The sequence below is a fragment of the Manis javanica genome, chromosome 11 (genome assembly GCF_040802235.1).
Source record: "Manis javanica isolate MJ-LG chromosome 11, MJ_LKY, whole genome shotgun sequence".
In the NCBI taxonomy this organism is placed as follows: domain Eukaryota; kingdom Metazoa; phylum Chordata; class Mammalia; order Pholidota; family Manidae; genus Manis; species Manis javanica.
Genome location: NC_133166.1, coordinates 44,981,574 through 45,001,817, shown reverse-complemented (window position 1 = coordinate 45,001,817; position 20,244 = coordinate 44,981,574). Strand labels below are relative to the sequence as shown.

At 36.3% G+C, this 20,244-nt stretch overlaps 1 long non-coding RNA gene across 1 annotated transcript in view; it reads left to right on the top strand.

Annotated features, from left to right (window-relative positions):
• The first annotated feature begins 1,855 nt into the window (after positions 1 to 1,855).
• Positions 1,856 to 20,244, top strand: part of LOC140844407 (uncharacterized) — a 181,429-nt gene continuing 163,040 nt past the window's right edge. Inside the window, exon 1 of the long non-coding RNA XR_012122652.1 lies at positions 1,856 to 1,917. This is a non-coding gene — a long non-coding RNA (uncharacterized lncRNA). The remainder of the gene's footprint in view (positions 1,918 to 20,244) is intronic.

Here is a 20,244-nt window from a genome sequence, read left to right as displayed (position 1 = left end):
AAGTTTATTAAAGTCTTTCCTAGATTTTCACCTTAAAAAATGCAATTTTAGATCTATGATACATTTCAAATTCAATTTTAGATAGTGTGATATACAGTATGTTTTTATAAGAGATAATTAATTGTTCCATTTGTTGCAAACATTACCCTTTCCCCATGAATTACTCTGCATCTCTTGGAAGACAACTGGTCACATACCTGTGGGTTCATTTCTGGACTCTATTCTGTTCAAGTTATATAGTTACATACTCTTACACAAATGCCAAATTTTTTTTGCTCTATCTTTATAGTAAATGTTGAAATCAGGTAGTGTAAGTCTTTTTCTTTTTCAAAAATATTTTGACCATACTATGTTCCTTGAATTTCCACATATATTAAAATTTCAGCTTCTTCAATTGCAGAAAATACAGACTGCTGGGATTTTGAGCTTAAGTTCAATATACAGAGCATTTTAGAATGAAAATTTAATTTCTTTTGGCAATGGTTTGTATGTTTCAGGGTACATATACTGCTCATTTCTTCTAGATTATTTTTTCCAAAATTATTTAATATACTTAGATGGTATTTAGTTTCAATTTACAACCATACATTGTTTAAATATAGGGATACAATAAAGTTATTATGCATATTGCCTTGAATCTTTTGAGATTGATAAATTATCTTATTGCATCTAGTTGTTTCTATATGTACTTACAGATTTCCTATATAGAATACTGTCATCTGGAATGTCATCTTATTTCTAATCTGTATTTATTTTACTTATTTGTTTAGTTATCTGCACTCATGTGATAAGTCTAACACACAAGACTGTGTCCAACTCATTAGGCTAGGTGTGGTTCCTTCACCATCAAACATGGAATAATAACTGGGTAAGTCTGGTGTGAGTAGTCCTGGACAACAGCACTAGTTAACGATTCTGCCCTTTCCTTGGGTTAGCTTTGGCCTGAATAAATTGGTGTTTCTGATTAATATGTGCCAGTAGAATGGGGCTGTATGGGGTCCTTAGACTTAACAGACCCCAGAGAGTTTGGAGGGGAAGAAGGCCCCGGTGATCAATTCTCCCCCAGCCCGTTCAAGAGCCTGCTCCTCCGCCTCTCCCGGGGTTCAGGGAGTTCCTCCAGATTTCTGCTCCCACCCAGGCAGAGGTGGCGCGTGCCCAGACAAGCGTACTCCATCCTCCAGGCAGGTGGGGGTCCGCAGCTGGATGGCCAGCATGAGGACAAGCTTGGCCAGCTGTCTGGCAGTGCGGCGTGGACCAGCTCAGCCTCTCGGCTAGAACTTACCTCGGCCATGAAGAGACGCATCTCATTCCTTGACGGGTTCTCCTTTCACTGAAAGGCCTGAAAGGCTCCAGCACCTCGGGGCTCACGTCCTTTTTCCAACTTCCCACCAACGGCAGCCTCACCAGATCAGTGATGCCTGAATCCGCCCTGCGCAGGGACAGACCACAGATGTAGCCAGCACTGGAGACTGCGCGACTGCTCCATGGTCCTCACAGCCGCCGTGGCCGCTCAGCCTTGGCCCCTACCTCAGACCGGGCTTGGGGCCGCGCTCGGGTGGGGAAGCACGGCCCTCGCGTGCTGAGGCATGCTGGGAAATGGAGTTCATGGGTTGGAGGTGGCCGGAGCAGGCCACGTGATGTCCAAAGGATTCAAGGGAACTCTAGTTGCGGATTCTCCGGAGCCACGAGGGTCAGACACTCAGAGCCAGAGGGATGTAAAGACTAAGGTAGTTCTTGGGGTTTGGTTATCCAGTGGATGTTACTGTCAACAGTCCTAGATATAGTCTAGTCCGACCCCTTTATTTCACATATAAGAAATTGGTAGTTTAGTACATTTGTTGAAAAAAAATATATTGTGCACCAGACCCAGTGCTGGAGGCTGAGAAATAAAGACAAGCCCTGTCCTCAGGATTCCAGGTAAGTAAGCATGTGGTGCTACATGCTATGATGCGAGTAAGCACGGGATGCTAAGGAAAAATCTCACCGGACTTGAGGGAGGAGAAAATTGAAAAGAGGAGATAGAGGGTCTGGAAGAGACAGCGTGAAAATTACTTTGTGGCCCCTCTTATCCTCCCTGGGGCAGCAGCACTTGCGAAGGCTAGGAGGAAAGAGAACTTAGGGGAGTCGTTCCCTCCATGTTAGGGTGAAGTTAAGTGTAAGTGGAGCTCGGAGAGCAGCATCGATGGCCGGGGACGCCAGAGAGCAGACAGCAGGGAAGACACAAGGGCCACGGCCAGGCTAGGCCTCATCCAACTTCGGTGGTTTTTTTTGAATTCTAGGATCAGTGGGAAACTAGTGATTTTAAGTCAGGATGTGACAGGATTACATTTTCCCAAGACAATACACAACTTTTTAATGTTTTGAGATTATATTTTATATCTTTAAATGTAATTTTATAGATTGCTTTATATACTCCTCTAAGTATTTCCCCCAGCTTATAATTTTGGAAAGTTGACCACCACAAACCAACACCCCTTTAACTATCACTTACCATACAATGTTTCATAGAATTGGTGAGTGGACATCTTATTTTGTTTCTGATGATAAGGGAAAATCATGCACCATTATGTATGAAGTTATATGTGATTTTGAAGAATTTCCCACTAATTCTAATTTTTTGAGAAATTTTAATATGGATGGTTATTGATTTTATTAAATGTTTTCAGCATGTATTAAAATAATCATGTGATTTATTGAAATCATATGGTTTTTCTCCCTTATTTTGTTAATGTGGCAAGTTACACTTATTCATTTTTAATTGGTTCTGGTAAAATATACTTGTTCCTAATGTATTTTCTTTTTATGCTAATATTCTGTTAAGCCTGTTTTTTTCTTTATCAGTGACGGATATCAGTGTTTAATTTTCTCTTTTCACATATCTTGGTCTGGTTTTGGTATAATTTGCTAGCCACATAAAAGTGAGTTTGGTTAGGTACCTTCTTTCTTATTTTTTTCCAAAAGATTTAGTGAAAGAGTGATAAGTCTTCTTTCAATGTCTGATGGATTGGACCAAAGATGCCCTCTAGGCCTGGAGTGTTCTTTATGGAAAACTTTTAAGTTAAAAATTTAAGTTTCTTACCAAATGTAGCACTACTAGGATTTGCTAGTTCTTCTTGCATCAACCTTTTACTTTATATCTTTCAAGAAATTTTTCCAACTCATGTAATTTGTGAAATTTATTTGCATGAAATTGTCATAATATGTTTTTTTACTTAATGATTTCAATGTATGTGCCATTTGTAGTAATGGTTCTTCTTTAATTCCCATTATGATAACTCCATAGTCTCTCTATTTTTGACCAGTCCAACTAGAGACTTTTAAGTTTTGTTGATCTTTTCAGAATAAATGCTTTGGGTTTTAATATTTTTTCTCTTTTTTTTGTCTTTTTCCTATTTGGTTGAATTTTCTCTTTTTTCTTTCTTTTTTTCTATGTACTTTGAACTTACTTTGCTTTTATTTCCTAGCTTTTTTAAGAAGTAGAAGCCTAGATTGTTGATTTTGGACTTTTCTTCTTAATTAATATAGACTTTTAGTCTGTAAATTTCCCTGTATTTAAGTACTGTGTAATAGGTAAACATAAAGTTTGATTTGTTATTTTTTAGATCATAATGTTTCAGTTTCCTTGTGGTATTCTCTCTGACCTATGGGTTATTTAAAAATGTATTTAGTTAATGTTTAAGATAATTATATGTATGACAATGTCCTCTTTTCTGGTTTTTCTATAGTGGAAAGTAAATATAACCCATGTTATTTCATCATGGAGAAGTCCTTTTTGTGACTTTATAATGTTGGGAGTGTTTTCCAAATTTTATTTATTTACTTTAAGTAAGAAACCAGAACATCAGTTTCTTAGGTTTTCTTGCAGTTAGAAAAAACACAACAAAGACAAAAAATCTAGACCCAACAAACAGAGTCACCAGTGTGTGACCTTGATTCAGAGGTAAGCAATGTGAAGTGAATACATTAAAAAATCTATTTTTTCTGGTGATGTCAGTTACAAAAACATACAATTTTGGGGGTTGAGTGCCTGAGGTTTTGATACCCATTTCCCAGTTTCAGCAATGTAGTTTTATTGTTTTCTTTAGTTGGATAGCCATTAAACCTAATATCTGATCCCAGAGATTTTGTTAGATACTGTAATTCTGGGGGGAAAGTGTGTTCCCAGCCTGGAGCAAATACCACCCACAGATACTTTTTAATTGCTTTTCTACCTGAACTAACTTGGGTGGCTTCTGTTGTTTTCAAATAGAAACCTCTGGTTAAGGGGTGATTGTGTTTTCTAAATAATTTGAAAGTCAGTTAATCATCTTTTAAGCAGAAATACATAACAATTTCTCTTTGTTTCAAGACAGACGAGAACAGTGTAGGCACTTGAAGAGTACTGAGAAAATACTAATGAACTGATGCACATACATGTTATTAGAATATACAGTCATTCTTAAGATTGACTTTGAGTATAAAAATTTGTTCTATTAAGTAATCACAATCTGTAAAACATAAATTTTGTTTGCTGAGGTATTTTAGCCTCCAAATCTCCTATATTTTATCTTTATTCCAAGTATACCAAATAGTTATGAAAAGAGTCTGGCATAATATGAGAGTATGTGAAGTATTGTCTCTGACAATACATTTCAAATTGCCACCGTGAAAATTTATGTGAATTAATCCACCTTAGCACCTAATTTGTCTATTATTGTTTGTGTATTATCATTACTATTATTATTAGAAAGAAAGAACAAAAAAAAACATCCCTGACAAATGACTCTAAAGCTTGTTTGCTCTTCAATTCAACTCCATAATTATGCATGTGAAGCTATGGGTCAGCTGCATAGTTAGTTTCCAGTTAAGAGATTTCTTAACTTCAATTTTCAGAATGTGACAATTATTGAGGCCTAGTTGGCTTGTCCTAGAAATATGAAACTTCAGCACATTTACTTCACAGAATTGCACTTTTATTGTTTTTTAATTAAAAAAACGTTTTGGTGGTGGTTTAGTAGGACACTGTTAGGTATACAGTAGTAGGCACACAAGTGAAAAATGAAGTGCCTTGTATCTTCCATTTGCTTTATTTTTCCATTTTATAACTCCCTCTGTATTGTTCTATGCCTCAGAAGTGTGATTCTCATGAAATCTAGCATTTGGAACACTTTTGTTGTAGAATGGGAAGCACCAGTGGGGCGTCAGAGGGTAGAGGAAGAGAGAGAAATGGTTCTTCCAACAACTCCTGCTTCCTGTATGTGGTTGGTATGGTTGGTTGTGGATAGGTTCCTCTACTGTTGCTTGTTCTGCAACCAGAGTTTTCTTTCTGAAAACAGCTCCCTGCCTTTATCCATGCAGACTTAAAAGTGGTACTGTTTTCCCTCCAGCTAGCTCCAGTGTGTGGAACCCACCCTTGTTATTCTTCCTTAACCTTGCCCAGCAAGGTTTTCCATAAACAGTGTTTTCCCTGAATTATTTAATCACCACCTTTGAGTGGATGGACTGTTTTCCTGCTGAGACCTTCACTGATAAAATGATTAGACCAGCAATGGCCACAGAAAATGACTCTTCCAAATGGAAATCTTTTAATAAGTTACTCTCCCACTTGCATATATATTTGATGAGTACATGGATCAAGTTGCACATATGTTTGATAGGCACATAGATATCTTTATTGTGAGAAAAACATGAAAAAATGTTAATCCATGGCTTTCAGTTACATATATTGAGGCATCATAGTTACTCAAATTCTCACTGTTTGTGATGTGGAAAGATAGAATGTAGTCAGTACCAACTCTGGACGTATAAACACTACAGTCACAAAGGCCCTTTGCTTGTAATTTAATGCTCTCTATTCACCCTCTTGAAATTCCTAATAATTTTATCTTGGAATTTGTGTTATGTGAGTGAAGTCCCATGATGATGGAGCATGTGCCAGGGCCTTAGAGCTTCAGTTCACATGCAGTTCTGCCTTCCCTGCCTCTCTACCTCCCTCTGACTGGTTCTTGGCCACCTGTTCCCCTGCCACTGCAGAGTAACTGCTGCCCTGCCCTACCCAGGTGGGAACCTAGGTGCTGGCACAGGAGAATAGAGGTCAGGTGTGCACACTCTGCATCACTGTCACAGGGCAGGTCCGGACTTGGCCACAACTTCCTCCATGTCTGAGCAAATGTGACACGTAGTAACAAATAAAAGCATCTGTGATAGTTTCTCTATCCAGAAATAAAGAAAAACTTCTTTTCAGGTTTCTACAGAAGCCTGCATTTTTATTTTGCCCTGAAGCCCACCAATTATATAGCCAGCCAGCCACAAACATGCTGTAAGTGGAGAGGAAGGTTTTAAAAACAAAGTTTCTAGAACACATGTAGTTACTATTGTTAATAATAATGATTAAAAACAGCTAAATTATGTGCTGCAGTTCCTAACCAAACTAGAGTGTGTACACAAAGAAAAGAACAATGAAAAAAGCTTTGAATGCTCAGATAAAAGCATAAGAGGAAAATTGGAAGGCCTCTAAAGCAATTTTCAAAAATCCCTATCTCCAATAGTATATATGGCTGAAAATCAATCTCAAGGCCTGAATATGAGTTTTTAGATTCAGTACCAATTAACGTGCTCAGCTTGACACATCTGTTACACTGAAGCAGAAGTAGGCAAACTATTGCCCAAACCTGGCCCACTACCAGCTTTAAAAGAAAAAGTTTTGTTTTATTGGAACACAGCCATTCCCATTCATCTGTGCATTGTCAATTGGTGTTTTCTAATGGCACAGTTGGACAGTTGCAATAGAGAATGTAGGCCAGGAAAGCTTAAAATATTTACTAGCCAGTCCTTTACAGGTATTAGGATAACTCAGACTAGAAATACAACGTTTGGGCCAGAAATTTGAGATTCCTGTCACCCACAGTCTTAGTGAGTTTGGTGAGTTTGAAGTCTTAGTGCTTAAAGAATTATTGAGTCAGAGAATATAGAGACTCCTAGTTATATGGGTTTCTCGTGTCTGTAAACCAAGAGGCAGAGATGATTCTAATTGCACTGGCCAGAATTATTGATACACTGATTACTGAGCAGACATTGGGTTTCTACCAGACAATGGGACCAAGGAGGGCTCTGCCTAGAACCTAGGAGATTCAATATTTGGGCTGATTGTGATGCAGCAAATGTTAACTCAAACAGGTTTATTTCAGTGCTTAGAATTGTGTGGTAGGACACAACCCAAAATATACAGCATTAGCTTTGGGACCAGATGGCAGATGGGAGTCAGAAGAGCCTCAAGGACAGTGGGAAGGCTTAAAGGACAGCAAAGAAACTGATATTGAAAACCCATTCAAAGAGAGGAAAATGTTTTAAAGCTGGAGGAAATGCTATCCTTGTTAAATACCGGCAGAAATTTAGTAACAGTGTTGTATGGAATAACATGGAAAATAGGAAATGTTCCTAATAGACTTGGTGATCTAGCTAAAGAGATTTCTAAGTGGAATAATTGAGGGTGCCATCTGGCTTTCTCCTGCTTTGTATGATAGAACATGATAAGGGAAAGATGTGTGAAGAATGAGCTCTTAAATAAAATGAAGCAAAGATGTGCTGGGTACAAAAATAAAAGTGTCTCATCCCAAGTACCTCCTGAAAGCAGAGGGGCTTCCACCTGTAGAATAAACTCAAGGGAACACTATTTTGAATCTTTTCTAAGATATCAGAAAGATCTTAGGCAATCTTACAGAACTATTTAGACATATAAGGGTCCTGTAGGGATTTTATATGTCAAATGGTATCACACTGTTAAACAATAAGGCTTCAAAGAATCATAAAGATTGTGTCCCACAGCAGCATCCCAGGGAGCCAAGGTAGAGAAGGACTTAGCAAGATCTGTGGTTGTAGCTTTTATCTAAACCAGTAAACCCAAATTTGATTCACAGAAATTTTACAAAATTTTAGAAGTTATGCTGGTAGAAGTACCACTAGCTTGTACTAAAAGTACTGAGACCTTAAGAAATGAAAAGAGGACATTAGGCCCTTGATTTAATGTTAGAAAGCTGGATGAGAAAACTATGTAGGAGCAAACACTGATAATTTCTAATGAAAAAAGAAAGGTGGAATCAGAGGACAGAGCTAATAATAATAGACAAGAGGGCAGAGCCAAAGGCCAAACAGAATCATTCTCAGGGAGTAGGTCTGAGCCCTAATCAAGGGATTGGCAACTTGTACCAGATGTATTTCCAGGTATCTGTGGGACAGTGACTTCTGTGTGAATCTTATCTCCCACCCTTTGAGTGAAAGATAGACTTTTCTGACATTGTGTGTCAGTGGAGGGACAAAAACTGGTCTCTCTAATTGGGAGTTCTTTATGTTTAGAGGAACTGTACTCAGAATAGCCTAGGAACCACATTTAAGGAGTGCATATGGATCTGGACCTGATGTAGACAACAGTATTCAGGACTCAAGCTAAGACTGATCCAGAGAGAGATGTTACTTTGGAGTGGGGAGTTTTAAAAGTGGGTGAGAGTCTTTGGCATGTTGTTGGTATGTATGTAATTTTTAACCAGAGAACCAAGTCTGTCAGTTTAAAATATGGCCACTAAATTCATTCAGCTTTGTTCCATTGGGAGGTGGATTCCGTCTATCCTCCTCTTGCTTAGATTGTTACATTGCTTGAACAGTAGTACATGTTAGAATTGATATGTGGCAATAGGACAGTGTCGAGGTCCATGGTTTTGGATTCTGGCAGCTTGCATTTTCTGTCTGTCCAGTTGTGCTGTTTTATCTCAGCCACCATGCTGCATGGGAGCCAGGGCTGTATGTAGTGGTCCTATGTCGGGTATTACGGCTGACAGCCACAATGTTAGATCTCACCTGCAAGACATATAACTGAAGAAGACTTTAAGCTGAATCTAAACATATCCCCCATTGGGCTGACCACCACATGATAATCTTGAATAAAAATTCCTGAGTTGACCTGAGTCAACCCCAAGAATGATGAGAGATAATGAAATTGTTCTTTATTGTAGGTCATTAACTTTTATACTGGTTTGTTATATAACAGTTGGAAATCGCAGTGGTAATTATCTCTAAAAAATAAATGGTCTTTCAAAATATCTCTATTATAATTATCATACATGCAATTAACAATAATGAGAACAAAAATTAATTTTTGATAAAAATTTACATACATGCTCTGTGATAAATATGCCATCACTCTATCTTCCATAATTAAGACTCAATATACTAGACAGGAAGGGCTGTATCTAAGACAGCGACTAGTAATTCAAAGACCCTTCATTATCCTTAGCCACCCAGAAATAAATTTTGTTCATTAGACCTTACACACTAGGGCAACCCTAGGGTTGAAACAAAACAAGAAAAGAGAATTCCAATTTAACCTTACCAAATTTGAAAATACAGAGGGTGTGTGCCCTTTTTATCAAGCAGTCTGATAGAAATCTTTCAGATATTTTTGATTGAAATGGGAACAGGGAATGAAACATTTGGGATGGGAAAGTATAATGACTAGTTTTGTTTACAAGATCCTATTGTCTGTTTATTAACTCAGTTTTAATTGGTTACAATTGTCATTCATCAATTTCCCTTGATTTCTGTATAAGGGCTGATAATAAGAAATTATCTTATTTATTTTTAAAGAAGACATTTCTGGGTCTTATTCCATTAAGAAACATCACTACAATTTTTTTTCTCTGTAGTGAGAGCGAATTGGAAGAAACTAATACATATATTCTTCTAGTAATCATTTTATTATTTAAAAATCTCAATAGGATTTTGTTTTGGAGTGGACTCAAAATCCCATATCTTTTCTTATGTGTGTCCAAGCTCTACAATCTTATATAAATGTTTATTTTTGTATATTTTAAAAATAGTCTTCAGTGGACCAAAGTAATTTGTTTTAAGGAAAGAAATACACAAGGCTTATAACCAGAGTTTGCTTTAGCTTTGAATCCATGTGTAAGTTTTCTCAACTGTAAAATGGAAAAGTCAGATGTTCCCTGCCCTCTTAATAGGATTGTTAAAGTATGTATGAAGTTAACCCTGTGAGCATGCTTTGCAATTAATATGCATTCATAAAGTAACATGTCTGTGTCTTCCATTATTCTTAATAAGTTAGAATGAAATACCATAAAATGAAAGAGACTCATAAAATTTAATACCTATAAAAAACATTAAAGACAGTCACTTCTAATCATATTTTATAGACATGAGACCTGTGACTTTTTCATGTTCAAACTGGACTGGAATCTCTGCTCCCTGATACAGGATATACAAAATTATCACCAAGGAAAGAAATGCTACATTGAATAATGTAATATATTTTCATTTTAATAGTTTAATCCCAATGCAATACTTTAGTAGAGATTTTGACAGTCACCTAGGCTTTCCTTCAGGGAAATAAATCAGTGGGAGCCTTGAGTTTCAGGTGAAGTATCATCTAACATAATCTTCAACATTTCACTAGCGTTAGCTCACATTCTTCAGGGCTGCTTACATACTAGCCCATGAAGAGGAGAGGCTCAGAAACTGAGAAAGGACCCCAGCAGCAAACATAGATCATGTCAGAAGGTGGCAGTAAAAGAGTATAACAAAGGAGTACAACCAAAGCCATCAGAAGCCTAGCTCCGAGGCTGCGTGTAGTCCAGTTCTTCCTGTTTCTCAGTGGACTGGAACTCAATGTGTGGTCATTTTGGTTTCTAAAAATTTAACATATGCAATTATTAAGTGGAATTGAAAATAATATTGGAACAATTATATATTGTATATATGAAAAAAGCTCTCCCTGCAGCTGACAAGGAGAACATGGAATGCAAATTACGGTAAGTTGTTAACTGCCCTCAAGAGCTTATAGTGTTGGATGAGACAGAAGTTATGTCAGCAATTAACATGTAAATAGAAGTAGGCACACAGCATGCTATGGGATTGAAGAGAGAGAATATGTGAGTAAACCCAGGGGTAATAGTTTTTCTGGACGAGGAGTTGTTTGAACTGAGCACCAAGGGACAAAAAGGAATGAGTAAGAAACAAAAAGGGTTGAACAGGCATCCTGGCAAAAATGGCAGCTTGCCTTAAAGACTAGGAGTGAGCAGTAAGGTTACTCATTTAGGTAATACTGGGATTATTGATTATGAAGCAGAAATGTATGCAATAAGCAGAGGATTAAAAATTTTTCATGTACAAAGGAAATAAATTTGTACATACATTAATTATTTTAATGTCCTCTTGGCTTGGTACATTCTCATTTATCATGCTTTACATAAGGAAATTCAAGCTGAGATAAGCTATCAAGGTATCAAAGGTCATATTATTAAGAAACTGTGAAACTAGCATTCACACTTTCTTTTTGAACCCACTCTTTCCACTGACCTTTGGTGCCAGAATAGCTGTTGAAAAGATCAATCCATGTATTCAAGAAGCTTCTGAATGTCAAGCTCTTTCTCATATGAACCATGTATTTCAGTTGCCACTATGTGTGCCCACTATGGGGAGATGCTAGCTTAGTTTTCATTTTTTTCTACCATGTTGTTAAGATGTGAAAATAACATTTGGTAAACATAGGTCGAATGGATCATAGAAAGAATGGTCATAATTTCTAACTAGTTTGCATGTTCATTCAATTTATTTTGATTTTAGATGATTCAGGTCAATGAATTCAGATCAATTTTCATTACCATAAAAAAATCAGGGCTGAACATTGACTCCAACCGTACATTTGAAAACTTATATTTAAATAAAAACAATGTACTTTTAATTAGGTCACATTTTATTCAGAGACATTCTTTGCCTAATATGGGCAGAAAACTAACTGATGTGATTTTATGTAAAATGACAGGGAGGCAAGTTACAAATAGGTAACTCTACTATGTCCATAGATATCATAACTTCTCCCAATTATCTGCTTCTAAGGGTAAATATGGCTTCAGGATCCTTTTTAACACAGTGTTTCAAGCAGCACGGTCCATCAGAGAATCAGGGTTGATAATGTTTTCTCTTCCCTAGGCTAGCAGTTCTGAAGATGTCACTGAGGTCTAGAAAACCATTATTTCATTAAACTACATTAGAATTCCATGATGCAAATGTCACTCAGTAAGTTATTAATGAAGACTAATTGTGACATTTATTAAATCAACATAAGACTAAGGAAGAATTCCTCATTGCTAGAATTGCCAGTGTGTCGACAAAGTTATCAGGACTCTTTTTGGTGTAATGAGAGATATAAGAGTAGGTTCCATACATCATTTGCTCTCAAATATTTTATAATTTTTCTAGATAACTCTCATTTCTTCCATTCTGTAGTTGATGAAATGCAGAACAATGTGACATTCCACAAAGAAATGCCAGATAATGTCATGCCTTACATTTAGAGAAGCTTCAGAAGGGGAATACATGTGCCCAGAGAGTCAGCGTTCCTAATCTGTCCTCCCCATACACATATGATTCAATATCAGCTTAATTTTCAGTGACTTTCTCTTAGAGTAATGGCATAGCTTATTTTATTGTGCCTTTCTTCATTATGCTTCTCATCATGTGTTTATTATAAATTGAAGATTTATGGCAACCTTCACTAGTCTGTCGGCACCATTTTTCCAACAGCATTTGTGCACTTCATGTCTTTGTGTCACTTCTTAGTAATTCTTGCAACATTTCAAATTCATTATTATTATGTTTGCTGTGGTGATCCATGATCATTTATCTTTGCTGACACTGTTGTAATTGTTTTGGTCTGCCATGAAACACACCCACGTAAACGGGCAAACCTAATGTGTGAACACTGTGTGTTCTGGCTGCTCCACCATCGGGCCATTCCCCCATCTCACTCCCTCTTCTCAGGCCTTCCTATTTTCTGACAAACAACAATATTGAAATTAGGCCAGTTAATAATCCTACAATGTCTTCTAAGTGTTCCAGTGAGAGGAAGACTCACACACCTCTGGCTTTAAGTTAGAAGTTAGAAATGATTAAACTTAGTGAGAAAGACATGTTGACAATAGAGGTAGGCCAGAAGCTACGTCTCTTGTGCCAAACAGCCAAGTTGGGAATACAGAGAAAAAGTCCTACTTTAGAAATTAAAGGTGCTAATCCAGTGAACAAAGGAATGAAGGAAGTAAAAACAGCCTGCCTGCTGATATGAAGGGAGTTTCAGGGGTCTGTATAGAAGATCAAACAACCCACAACATTCCCTTAAACCAAAACTTAATCCAGAGCAAGGTCCTAACTCTCTTCAATTCTGTGAAGGCTGAGAGAGGTGAGGAAACTACAGAAGGTTTGAAGGTAGCAGAGTTTTGTTCAAGAGAGGAACCCATCTCCATAACAGTAAAATGCAAGGTGAAGCATTAAGTGCTGACATAAAAGCTGCAGCAAGTTATCCAAAAGTTCCAGCTGAGATGTTGGTGAGGGTGGCTACCCTGAGCAGCAGATTTTCAGTATACATAGAACAGCCTTCTGTTGGGAGGAGATGCCATCCAGGACTTTCATAACCTAGAGAGGAGAAATCATTGTGTAGTTTCAAAGCTTCAAAGGATAGGCTGACTCACTTGTTAGTGGCTAATGCACTAGTGACTTAGGTGAAGTCAGTGCTTATTTACTACTCTGAAAATATTAGGGCCCTTCAATCTGCTTTGCCTGTGCTCTATAAATGTAATAACAAAGCCTGGGTGATAGCACATCTGTTGGCAATATGGGTTACTGAATATACTAAGCCCTTTGTTAAGAACTCCTACTCAGAGAAAAAAGATGCCTTTCAGAATATTTCTGCTCATTAGCAATGCACCCGGTCACTTAAGAGCTTTCACATGTACAAAAAGATTAGTGTTGTCATACCTGCTATCACAACTTCCATTTTGCAGCCCATGGATCAAGGGATAATTTCAACTTTCAAGTCATTATTCAAGAAACATATTTCGTAAGTCTATAGCTACCATAGATAGTGATCCTACTGATGGATCTTGGCAAAGTCAATTGAAAACCTTCTGGAAAGAATTCACCATTCTAGATGCCATTAAGAGCATTTGTGATTTATAGGAAGAGGTAAAAATATCAACATTAACAGAAATTTGGAAAAGGTTGATTCCAACCCTCATGGATGATTTTGAGAGGATTTAACTGCAACTGTGGTGGAACCAGCCAGAGAACTAGAAGTGGAGCCTGACGATATGAGCAAATTTCTGCAATCTCATGACATGCCTTTAGTAGGTAAGGAGTTCCTTGTTAAGGATAAGTAAAGAAAGCGATTTCTTGAGATGGAATCTACTCCTGGTGTAGATGCCATGAAGATTCTTAAAATGACAGAAAAGGATTTAGCATATTCCATAAACTTAATTGATAAAAGCAGGATCAGAGTGTGAGAGTACTGATTCCAATTTTGAAAGAAGTTCCGCAGTGGGTAAAATGCTATCAAACATTTCAAGATACAGATAAATCATTTGGGAAAGGAAGAGTCAATCAGTGCAGCAAACTTTGTTATTCTCTTCTTTTAAGAAATTGCCAAAGTCACCCCAACCTTCAGCAGCCACCACCCTGATCAGTCAATAGCCATCGATATTGAGACAAGACCTCTACCCCCAAAAAGATTATGGCTCATTGAAATCTCAGATGACAGTTTTTAGCAATAAGTATTTTTTAATTAAGGTTACCTACATTGTTTTTAGACATTATGCTATATTGCACACTGAATAGACAGCAGTATAGTATAAATATAACTTTTATATGCACCTGGAAACCAAACAATTTATTTGACCCACTTTCTTGCCATACTGGCTTTATTTCCGTGGTCTGAAACTGAACCCACAGTATCGCCGAAGTGTGATTGTATGTAATAGCATGCTGGGGATATTTTGGCCTGAGTCAGTTTCTTGCCAATGGGTTTCAGCCCCAGGCAATTTCGCTATGGATTCAGTGTGACCAAAGGAATCGACAGCAAAACGTTCTTGGGGTGAAAGGGTTTATTGCCCGGGTTGTTCTCTGGCGGTTGGTCGAGCACTAGTGTCTCTACCTCCACCCAGAGCACTGGGCCGAGCTCTCTATATAGCGCAATAATAACTTATTGCCTAAAGGTGTAGAAGCGGCAGCCCCGCAACAGGCCAGTTACATCATCAGGTGGTTTAAGTTCAGTGAGGATCCCGGCCATAGGAACCCCAACTTTCCCACAGTCACTCAGTCACCATGACATTTAATCAGCGTTCATGAATTATTTAATACCTGTCTTCTTTTGCCGGACTTAACTCAAAGATTAGGTACTATTTCTCTCTTGATCACTGTATTCTCAGTATTGAGCTAAGTGTTCAACTCAGACTTATTATGAGAGTTATATGTGATAAAAAGTACTTAGCACCTGGCTGGTAATCAGCAGATCATCAATTAATGTGACTTTTCAAAACACACACACACACACACACACACACACACACACACACACACATAGACATACATGCATTTATCATACACATACAGTGTGAGAGAGTTTCAAAAACTTTGCAGTCAAATTAAAAATATGAAAATATACCTTATGATAAGTTAACTTAACAGAATCTGTGAGGACATGCAGTGGGGAAACAAAGATTCAAATTTTTGTGAGTAGTTAACATTTATCAGGGCTGTTATTACCCATGTATCCATTCTGGATATAATGACAACCAGTGATAAAAAGTCATTGATTTGCATGGTTCCAGTTGTGAATGCCATGTCCTTCTAACAGACATCTCCATGGCATTCTCTTCCTGTGAGGGCTCAGCCTTCTTTCCCTTGCAACAGTCCAAGCACCAGTACCAATTGTGTTTGATCAGTTAGCTGAAACTTCTTTGCTATCTATCTATAAAATACTCAGTGTCCTTTAACATGTACTTAATTCCTTAAACTTACTGTTTATTAGTAGAGTTTATGTCACACCCGATGAAAATTCAGCACTAGGAATTAGAAATAGTGTAAAAAGAATTTAAAAATGTGCAAGTTCGTAAAATCTGTCTTTCTAGATTTAATACAGTAAGGACTTGGTTGTTGGATACATGAATGGCCATTGCAGAAAGTCAAGCACAATGCATCCTAACCTCTTGACACCACAGGCATTTAGATCTCACTGTAAGTCAGAGACTTTGTTGTTTGCAAACTTTCTTTTTCTTTACTTTTTTGGAGTCTGTATATTTCACAGAACTTTAATATATTCACAAGTATAAATCTCTAATTTAAATTAGCCCTTTCAACATTATCATCCTAATTGGGTTAATTAAATGTGAGCAAAGATTTATATTACACTTAAATGAAAGAATTTTTTCATGATAAGAAATTTTTCTTTTGGCATGCCTATTAAACTTTACTCATAGTGTTCTGTAATTAACAAATAGAAATTTTTACTCAGTGCTTATAAAAGCTTCCCACAGGGACCTATGAGGAAGGTAAGTCATTATTATTCTTATTATCATCATCATAATCATCATTTAACATTTACTGCATGCTTTCTATGTCTCAGGCACTTTACTGAGGGCCCCACTGATTGTGAGATCTGATATATACAGTAACCTCTGTGACGAATTATTATTAACCCCTTTACAGATAAGGAAACATTATAAACCAGAATGGAGTGCGATGATATATTCAAAGTGTGAAAGACAAAAATTGCCACCTAAGAATACTGTATCAGGCAAAAAGTACTTCAGAACTGAAGGAAAATTAAAGACCTTCCAGCTAACACAACTGTACTGTATACTTAAAAACAGTAAGATGTAAACAAACAAACAAAACAGTAAGATGATAAATTTTATGTTACATATTTTTTTTACCACAATATTAATAAAATCCCCAAGTAGAATGGTGTATAACTTCCAAACCTGTGATAATCACCTGGAGTCAATAATTCAGTCTCAAAAAATTATTTTGTTAAATACTTAGGAAGCCCTTATTCTGAACCAGGTACTCATTAGGGGGTGTAGATTCAATAGTAAATTGATGTTTTAAGTAGCATGGGAGAACACTGGAAAATTTTGTACTAAGTAGTCCCATGACAATATGTATGTTATAAAATGAACACTCATTATGCCCCAAGGAGAATAGACCATATAAGGGAAGAACAGAACTAAGGAAACAAGATTGGAGTCTGGGAATAAAACATAACAGCATTATGAAATTCAAGTTCATTCACTGATTCATGTTATTGATAAAATTAGTTGAACATTAATGACCCATGCCTCTCTGTATAGAATGCATAGTGTGGGAAAATATGGATATATATAAAATATCACCCTGGCCTTAAAGCAGTGTCATCTTTTCCCTAGACTATAATACCTCCTAACCTGTACTCTTCCAACCATATTGTTCTCAAGATACAGTCTCAAATCTTAGACACTAGTCAGCAAAGCTATATGTACCTGGCATCCCCCCACCTGTCTTACACCACCCAGGTACCTTCCCACTCTAGCCTAATGAGTCATTTTAGTTCCTTGAATTGAGGTGGTGTCTTCTTCTAACTTAGAAGCTTCACACAGCCTAGGTCACTCCCACTCATTCTTTAAATTTTTACACAAATTAGTCAAAGTGCTTATTGAAAAGTACTATGTACTAGGCAAATAGTAAATAACAGGTAACATCTCTGTCCTCATAGTGTAAGAACACTTAAAAATATTTTCAAGTAATACAGATCAGTGAATAAAACAGGGACTCATATACTCCCTAAATTTTATCATATTGACACAAAAACAGTTTGGACAGTAATTCAGTGATGCAAATATGTAAATTTATCAAGTCTGTCACTTCATTGTCTTCTTTTATCTCCTTTCTACTCACAATTCCAAGTGGAGAATGGCAGTACTCTTAAAAATTCGTAAGTCAAATATTTTAAATCCTGTAGTTGTCACTCTCTTGCTGTGAGAATTTGCATATCATGTCTGAGTCCTGCCTTATTCAATGAAACTAGACAATAATTTCTTTGTAGTGTTGTTTAAGGATTGGTTGAAGAAAAATTATGTAAAACTGTAATCAAATGTAAAATCTCTGTTTGGAGCTTTTAGACCAAAATAAGCCTTAATCACATCTCTACCCTTTTTAAAAAAGTTTTAGATATAGGTTTGGCCTCAATTTGACATTAAAGTTTCCTTGTGTTACTATTTTTTTCAATGAGATTCAGATATACTTTCGTTAATTAGTTGATATTAGTAATAATTATTGATTTAAAAAATTAATTTTGCTTGCTAAGATAATTGAGTTTTCATTAGTCAAGATTTATATGTTATTTTATTTCTATACTCTGCACTTAAAATAAGGCTGATAGCAATAACAATAAATGGGTCATAAGGAATTATTTTTTTTAATTTTGGAAGATTATTAATTTTGAAGATCCTTTCATGTTTAAAATTCAATATGTCACTGAAGATTTCCATAAAGATGATGAAATTTACATCTAGATGTTATCTTGAGAAGAAATTGTTTTCTTTATATCTTTTCTTCTTCATATATTTATATCCTCTACAAAAATCATTATTTTTTTTACCAATATAAAGAAATAAAACAAGGAATAAAAATACATATGCCAAGGGCATGAGCTGAATTTAAGATGTGATTCTTTATTTCTTCTCTATTCTTATTTTCGGGGTTCATAGCTTTTACTTTAGTCTTTTTTCTTCACTTAGAAATGTAATTTTTAATTGAGTATATTTGGAATGTCACATTTAGAAACTTCTGTGATTCTAAAATAATACTCCCTTTCTGGTGACTGGCTTTTAAGAAAAAATACTGCACAATTTACAAAGACAGTTACTTAAACTATATATGAATAATATAAGCCAAGATTTCCACATTTAAACAGTCTAGAGATTCTAAGAAAATGTTTATCTCCCACATACAAGTACCCCATTTATATTGTATATAAATTATGTGCATGTGGATGTAAATACAAGCACAATGGAAAGACACTTTCAGAGTTTACCCTACATACAGACCAATTAAACTTGCCTTTTGAAGACTGAATTACAATAGGCATTATCTGGTCCCAAAGAGAAAACATCCTTAAAATGTAAAACTCAGCCATCCTGCTGTACAATTTTTATGAATTCTTGGAAAGTCAAAGTATCTCTTTTAATAAAATGTTAAAAATTAACAAAATAATTACTTAGTGTGATATTTTTACAGTGTTCAAAGTTAGATCTTGACTCAAATGATAGATGAGTATAACTAAAAATAACTTAAGAGATGACTTGGTCCAACCTCAGCCACTCTGAAAAAAAATCTCACACCATTGATGACCACATAGGACATTTTTTATTTCAAATTTTCAGTAACCGAACATAATTCCATATTTATTCATTTACTCATTTATTCACTCACTACTTTCTATGTATTATGGGCTAAACATTATTCAAAGTTCTACATCAGTGAACAAAGCAGATCCCTCTCTCAGTACTTGTGAAGCATATATTCTAGGTTAAGAGTCAATATAATACTTACATTACAAAGTATATTACAAGGTGATAGATGGAAAAAGAAAAATTACAGTAGAGTAAGGATGACAGTGGGTGCTGATAATTTTTTTCTTCTTTTTATAGTCGGAAATGCATAGAGGTATTATTTAACTATTGACTTGATAATTAGTTACTTTCATACACAGAAAAAAATATAATTTTTAACTCAGAGGTCACTCTTAACTGGTTTCTAAGAGGTTGGACAAATATCTGAGATTCCCCTACAATCCTAAATCCTAATTCATGTGAAATCATAAGGTGGTGACCTCCTATTTTTACTGCTTCAGGGTTTCTGCCCAAGAAGCAGGGCTAACCTATGTAATCACGAATATACAGCTCTTGAAAATGGTTCTGTGACTTGGGTTCAGTGTGAGTTCTCCAATGCCTGTGTTGTCATCTTCATTGCTCAGTACTTGTAGTTCTTGCTCCTTGGAGTGCCCTTCCACTAGGTTAACCCTAGTCTGGCTCCATTTCACAAACAAGGTCTCAAATCAAATGCCTCTTTTTAGGGACCTTTCCAAAACACATTAAATCATCTGCTACACACTGGAATTCTCTGTCATATTAACTATTTTATTTTCTTTTCGCCACTTAAGTTAAATAATTTCTTTTTGTTTCCTTATTTATTACCCTCCTATTCCACAATTGGAGCTTTCAGGGAGCCAGTCTGTAGTCTTTCTCATTCAGGGCTGTCACTGCAGTCCCAGCACAGGGACAGAGTAAATACTACATGAATATTTGTTGAATATGAATAATGAGTGTTCCTGCTTGCCCATGGTTAAACTATTCAGTCAGGTTATGTTTCTCATTTAGTTTCATATTTTCA